Below are 7,376 nucleotides of genomic sequence, written 5' to 3' on the forward strand. Positions count from 1 at the left end.
GCAAAACACCAAGCAGAGAGCACAGAGCTAGAAGTATGCTGACATGCAGTGCTGTGTGCTTTGATCAGAGCTGATCAGTGTTCCAGGGCAGGTCTGTAGGTGCAGGTCAGTGTTGCCATGTGTGGCAGAGCTAGGAGTTTGGTGGGATTTCAGGGACATCTGGGAGCCAGGCCAGTGCATTCTCCTGGCCCTGTGTGAGCAGTTACATGGTGCCTGCAGCCACCAGTGACAGCTGAGATGTAGTGGGCACATAAGGAACTTTGATTTTTACAGCAGGACCTTGAACATGTCTCTTATTAATGTACACTCTAATTGCCCTCAGTATGGCAGACAGGAATCTAACCTTTACGCCTTTTTTCCTTAGTATCCTAAGAAATAGTATTCCATATACTCATTAAGCTTTACAGTACTGCTGTTTACAGTCTCTCTCAAATCTTTGTGAGCATTTCCTGTGGTCAAGGCCCTGATTTTGGATGCAGATCGCTCTCTTTGGCCAGCTGGTGGTAAACAAGTGTACCGCTTGTTAGTGGAAAGCCCCTTTTCAGCAGAGCTTCCTGAAATGCACTGCCCTGTGTGCTCATAGTGCCCGCCGTTTCCTTCTCAAGCTCACATGGATACTGTGAGAATGCACCACCAGGGCTGGGAAAGCCTGCTTCATTCTGATCCGTGCTCTTTTGTTGGTTTGTCTGCCCATCTGCTGAAGCAAGATTACTTCAGACTCTCTTAAAAAGATATAGGAAGAGGCTGACCTGATTTGTGATCATGTGTGGGTCCTTTTTCTCTTATTTAGGATATTTAACAGCAAGCTCTCTTTCTGTTTGGAACTGTCTTGAGTGTGCATTTTCCTTCTGTCCATCCCAGGGCTGCTCCCATGGGCTGAGATGCTCCCCTGATGGCTTGTTTTAGGATACGAGTGCACCCAGGTGTGCAAGGAAAGCTTGCTGAGGGTTCCTGCGCCTCTTCAAACGGGCAGCCAGACAGCCAGAGCAGACCGCACAATTCAAATCCAGACATGCTCCAACAGCACCCTGCACACGCTCAGGTGGGCAGAGGGAGCAGGAGGGGGAGCCCTCAAGACCAGCCTTACGGGCTGAAAATCACCGTGGTCTCCATATCTAGCATTCCCAGACCAGTCCAGGCAAAAGCCTGGCACCAAGTGCCTGGCACTGTTGGCACTCTGCAAGGAATGCAGCAGGGTCAGGGGCAGCTGAGGAAACCCTACCAACCCTGCTGGCCTGTCCCTTGGTGGTGAGGTGCTGAGTGGGTTTCCCACTCCTCCTGGCCTCGAGAGTGGGGAACAGGCACTGCCTCCCCACTTCTGCAGCAGTGTAAATGCAGCCAGTATTACAAAAATCTAGGTTCACCATCCTGACCCCCTGGAGTCATCTGCTGCTTTTCAGTCAGAGATCAGAAAGGTCAGCTGCCTTATTGAGAGGGAAAGCATCGTAAATAGCACAGCCCCATGTAATCTCTTCCCTTTAATGCTGTTGTGTAATATTGTCAGTATTCATTCACTGGTGCACCGGGGCCTGGCTGGAGTAAACTGCTAAGGGAATTCAGAGCCCTATAACATCTTCATTCATCAGCGTTGCTTATCTCCTGGCTGCAGCTTGAACCCTGCAGTGTAGCTCTCTGCGGATGTTACCTGCTGTTACTCAGCTTGACTGTTTGCAAATCTCTTCCTGCAACAGACTGACCCAGCTATGAGGAAATCTAAGCATCTGGGGTGAACCCCACTGTCTTCCCAGCATGTGACCCAACGGTGTATTTCAGTCCGATGTACAGCTCCCTTTCATGGGTCAGTCCAACACACTCAGTCCTTAGCTGGCAGTTCTTCAGAGGAGCCCCCTGCACCCTGAGCTTCTGTTTGCTTTGCAGAAAATGCACGTGTGATAGAGTAAGCTTTATTTAAAAGTTAGAATTTTGATTCTCTCTTTCTTCCCCTCTAGAAACGAGTAGTCTTCAGTTTCCTGAAGATGGCTGAGGTGCTTTTCTGTGTGCTTTTTCATCTTGGCTTGCTTTGTTATCCTGCTCCAGTATCAGCTACTGGATACTTGCAGAAAAGGATCTCTGAGGTGTCATTGGGAGGCCTGCCCTCTGCTCTCCACTGGCCATCGGAGGTGCAGTTTCTGGTGGCAGAGGTCTCTGGGTGGCTGTAGCTGGAACAGCAGAAACATGTGCTGCCCAAGTGGCCTGTCTCTTGCTGTCCCCTCAACCTGGAGCAGGCTGACTGGGATGCATCCTGGCCAGCCACGCTGGCTCCATCCCAGTGCTGCTTCAGCCTTCCCAGGAACGTGGGGCAGAGCCCTCGGCACACCAACTCAGGAAGATGCCTGGCTGGCTCAGAGATTTGCCAGTGAAGCCTCTGAGGTCTTCAGAATCTCTCTCCTGCTCTGCATTCCTCCTTTTGATCTGTATTACTTGAATGAGGCCATTTTCCTGGAGACACTTTCCTGCTGGGAAGAGACCAGCTGCTGTGGACACTGATTTGACACAATTTTGAGTTTCGTAAACCCTGCAAAACACTAACCAGTTGCTGACAGTCTGTCAAATACCTTTTCTTGGGATTAAAACTGTTCCCTCAACCCCAGTGAGGGCAATTTTCACTTTGAAAAGGGAGCAAACAAGAAATGGGAATGACTTGACTGTCTGTGGCACTGCCTGTGTGGACCTTCCTGTTGTCTCTGCGCTGTAGAAGTGTGACATTTGATCCATTCTTCTCCTTTACACAGGTACAGTTTTTGAGAAGCACCCGGTCCCTGGCCCAGGGACATCACAGAAGGAATGAAGTAACCCAGTGGGGTAGCGTGTCTGGCCCCAGCAGTATCAGCTCATTTGCTTGCTAAGTAGAGAGAGGGTTGCTTTGCACACTGCTGCATTCAAACACCTCTCTGCAAGTCCTGTCTGTGGTCACTTCAGGTTACGCACATGGTCCACTTACTTTTGCTGTCTTTCCTTTCTGTAGTTATCACCCTCTTGGTGATCCTTTGGCTCCTTATATAGACACCTAGAAGATGCAGCACATTTACTTCAGCCTTGTATCTCTTTCTGTAGATAGATCCTCCTCACACAGAACTAACTCCCAATGAAGTCAGTGAAGCAATGCTAATTGCAACTGGTTTTTAAATGCTAGTAGTGCTTCTGGGCTGTGCCACTGGCACTGATGTCAGCAGGGTGAAGCTCGGGTAGAAATCATGGGTTGAGAAGAACAAAGCCAGAGGATTTTAACAGCTGTAGTTCTACTACTAAGAAAATTGTATTTGTGCTTTATACCTGGCTTCTTACTCCTCCGTACTGAGGTAACTGTAAGACTGACTGGTTTAAGAATTGTTCTTAACATGGCTTTTAAGCAGATTGCTGACAGTTTCATGTTGTAATCAGTGGGGGTAACTGATATATTTTTACACAAGTATATAAAATTCCCAGCACAAACTTTGCTCTTATTTTGAGTGGCTCTTCGAAGTTTTCTGTTCCCATAGTTTGACACTTAACACCTGCATATTCTCAGCCTGTTAGCATGGTAATTTTGGGAGCTGTTCTGGAATAAGCAGATCAAAGCAAACAGCAAGTGTAAAGCTCACTGGCAGGTGGCTCTTTCTTTTTCCTTGGTTTCTGGATACAAAAGGGAGCTCTTTCAAGCAGAGGCATCGTCATTGCATTCTTGGAAGAGGTTGGGAAGCTGCTGACTTCTTGGAACAGAAGTCCTCCTGGGTACTTCTCCCGCCGTTAATCCATGCTTGCTCCTTTTGTGGCCTTGGGTCAGTCACTTAAATTTTCTGGGGCCAGGTCCTCATCTGGTGTAAAAAGGCACAAGTCTGTGAGGGCTAGTGCTGTGCCACCTTATAACAGTGGGGGACCAGCACCCACTCCATTTCTAAAATTGGGATATTAGCACTTACATACCTCACAAGGATGCTGTGAGGATTAATGCTCATATAGTACTTTGAAGATGTAAAGTGCTACAAAGTACCAAGTATTATCCTACCTTTAGTATTAAAAATGCTTTTAGGGATCTGCAGGACTTCTCTTAAGCATGGAATGTGTGACTGCCTTTTCAGTTTGCATCGGATGGAAAGCAAATGCAAAATATTTATTCATACTGGTTAACAGGATGGGCTCAGGGCTCAGCTGCGCTTGAACTTTGAGAAGGATTTAGCTGAACTCTTAATTTCAGCTCTGTAAATGGCTTTTAGTTCTTCTAAAAGCCTCAATCAAACTCTTGGATGTGAACCTTGCATCCAGATTTTGCAGTCTGGCCTTATCCCTTACTGTTAGCTAGAATAAATCTAATCCAGGCAAAACACAGTGCTCTCACAGTCTGCTATGGCTGTTGAAAAGACTGGAACAGAAAACTAAATCATTCTTTTCTACCTTCATTCTGCAGAAGGTCAGCTAGGTTTCATGGGACAGCTTGCAAAGGGATGTTTCATTTCTGTGATTGTTAAGTTTTACTGGCTTTAAAATCAGCAGAGAGGGAAGACCTCGCCTCAATGGAATCAATGGAAGTTGTCAGATCCTTCTTGAATTACTTCCTTTTCACGTGAATCAAAGAAATGGCAGGTTCTGTACTGAAGAAAGTGCTTGTACCAGCAGCCCTAGGGCCCAGAACAAAAGCTGATCTAGAAATACAGCTTTTAAACAGAAATAAACCATCACCGTGTTCTCAACCAGTATAAAAATGCCACTATTCACTGATCTCAAATCTGGACCACAGCTACAAACTACTCGGTTCTGGTAGCACTAGCTGCTGTACAAACACAAATGAAGGTGAGGAATTATACACCAAGGAACATGAATTGTGTACATGTGAAATGGACCATAATTTTGAAGCAGCTGCAGTAAAATCTTAATATGAACTCAGAAGCAAACACAATGCAAATTTTTATGGTTTCTTTAAAATGTTTGATGGTTTTAGTTTTCTTAGTTTGGAGAAAATTTTCTTAATGTTATTTTATTTTTGCTGTTATTGTAAAGAATAAAAATATACAACTCTAGATAGATTACAAATGAAAAAACGGTGGCCAGTTGGCAGGAATGCCAAAACTTCTGTGGCTTGTATTGTTTCTGTGGTGATGCTATGCTGCTGTAGGATAAGCTGATGGAGTGGTGTGATGGCTCAACAGTGAGGCTGAAGCACAAGACCAGCCTCATATAAGAAGGATGGGTTGAGCCACTGAGACTGCAGTGGGAGCACGACTGGGCCCATTTGCATCAGTCAAAAGACAGAAAGCGCATCAGGAAATAAAAGAAGCTTTTTCATGACAGATAAAAAGCAAGAAACCAAAGCCAGCCTGCTGGGTGACAGTGCTGAATCAGTACAAACACACGTATCTAGACCTCGCTTGTGCAGGCTCCTGCTGGGGCAGCCTTTGCTCCTAATCCACCTGGGGAGCTTTGCTTCAAGCCTATGGTGCTGGCAGGGTCAGGCCGGCGGCACCTGATGCTTTGTTTTCTGGGTTTTGGAGCTTTATTTAACAAACAACAAGAAGGAAGGAAAAAGCAAATGCCACTGGGTAAGCGGTAGTTCTGCCTGACTGAGACGGCAGACTGACTGGTCTGTCCTGAACACTAATTCCATGTCTTGTACCCATGCCAGCCTCTCGTGCCAGCCCCTCTCTCACACATTCCAGGCAGAATGCACTGAAAGATGGGACTGAGGCAGCTGCTCCCCCCCAGGGAGTCAAGCATTTTGCCACCTCTGAAAGTCTCTAGCACTTGCTTCCTTTACTATCATTGTAAAGGTCACCACATGCAATATGGCCACTTGATCTAGGATCTTCTCTTAACACATTTTTATGCTGATTTTACTGGTTTAATTCTTTGGAATGTATGTTTTTTCTTCATTTCTTCTGTGGGTAACAGCAATTAAAAATATTAATTTACTGGGCATTTTTACTGTGCAGATAATGTCTTGTTGCTCATTTTGTTTCTGCGACAGTTTTAGCATGGAGTATGCAGCCAACTGACCCTCTGTGGTGGGCAGTTTGGTGCTGCTGTAACGCCCATCAGTTGTGTGGCTCTGCCCTGGGGCTATGCAGTGCCCACTGAAGCTGACACCCCCAGTCGGCTACAGCGTTTCCTGTCTGGGGAACCCTGAAACACAACCACATGCAGCCCGCAGAGCACATCGGGCACAAACCAGCCAGGCAGCACTGTGACGATGGCACCTGGCTCGTGTCACAATCCATCATGGGTGCCCTGGGATGCAAAGCCCTGAAGCACGGCTCACCCCTTGCTGCTACAGCCAGTCCCACATACAATGGCCATTTGTCCAGAGTTCCTGGGAGAAGGCAGCTTGCTGGAAAGGATTGCTCTGGGAAGGCCGTTTGCTGCCCAGAAATCCCAGACAAATGGCCACGGCTCTCTTCCCCCCACCCCAGCAAAATTTCCAGGAGGAAAAAGTAGGGTAGTGTGGACATTTTTCTCTGGTTCGGGATCCAATGCCAGTTTCTTCAGCTGTTTGATGCAGTGGAACAGATACTTGGTTTCATTAATCCTGAACCAGGCCATCTGCCACCAGTGAGCGGTTTGAAGGATTTATAGCATAGAAACAGTGTAACTGCTCCCCGTCCATTAAATGGATCTGCTCACAGGCTTAACAGAGACTTCTTCATGCTCCCCTTCTGAAGTGGAGTGGTTTCTGATGTGGGAATGAATCAGTAGCCGGCAGAAGTATCACCACGTTCTTTTCAAAGCGGCCTAAAGGTGTTAATGGCAGGCAAAAGTGGGTGCTTCTTTCCCCTTTCTTTAATTTGGTCTTTTACAATTCCTTTCAAAAGCTTAGAGGCCTGCTGGGAGGAGCATCCCGTCTCCTCACACCTCCTTCCCACCTCCAGATGGAACAAAGGTGGCAAAATATTCTCAGACTGGGTGTGTGTCTGTGGCTGGCCACTGCTATGCTTTATTCCACAACTGGCTCCTGAAAGAATTCACTCTAAATTAAAAGAACTAACACCACATGTGTGTGTGTCTGTCTATCTGTATGTATTTATCTATCTATCTGTCAATCTGCTGATCCTTCAGTGGTTCAGATATTCTGCAATTCCTTATCTGGTCTTGGCCACCAGCAGTGAAGTTACTGGACCCTTCTGGATCTCGTTTGACCTACGGCCAGCTTTTTTACAAAGTGACTCCCTCATTTGCAAAGCTGCAGACTGTATTTACTGTCTTGGTATTGCAAGGATTTAATTACTTCAGATTTACGGCTTGCCCTATGTTTATATACAATCTGACATAATGACGCCTAGATCGTTATGGAGGTCCTGCCAGGCTATCTGGGGATATGGAGACAGAAACTGAATTTCCTCTTGGAACTCAGAAACAGGATTCTTATTGACCAGTGCAGAAGCAAATTGATACACGGAAGAGAGAACTGC

The sequence above is a fragment of the Falco naumanni genome, chromosome 10 (genome assembly GCF_017639655.2).
Source record: "Falco naumanni isolate bFalNau1 chromosome 10, bFalNau1.pat, whole genome shotgun sequence".
NCBI classification, from domain to species: domain Eukaryota; kingdom Metazoa; phylum Chordata; class Aves; order Falconiformes; family Falconidae; genus Falco; species Falco naumanni.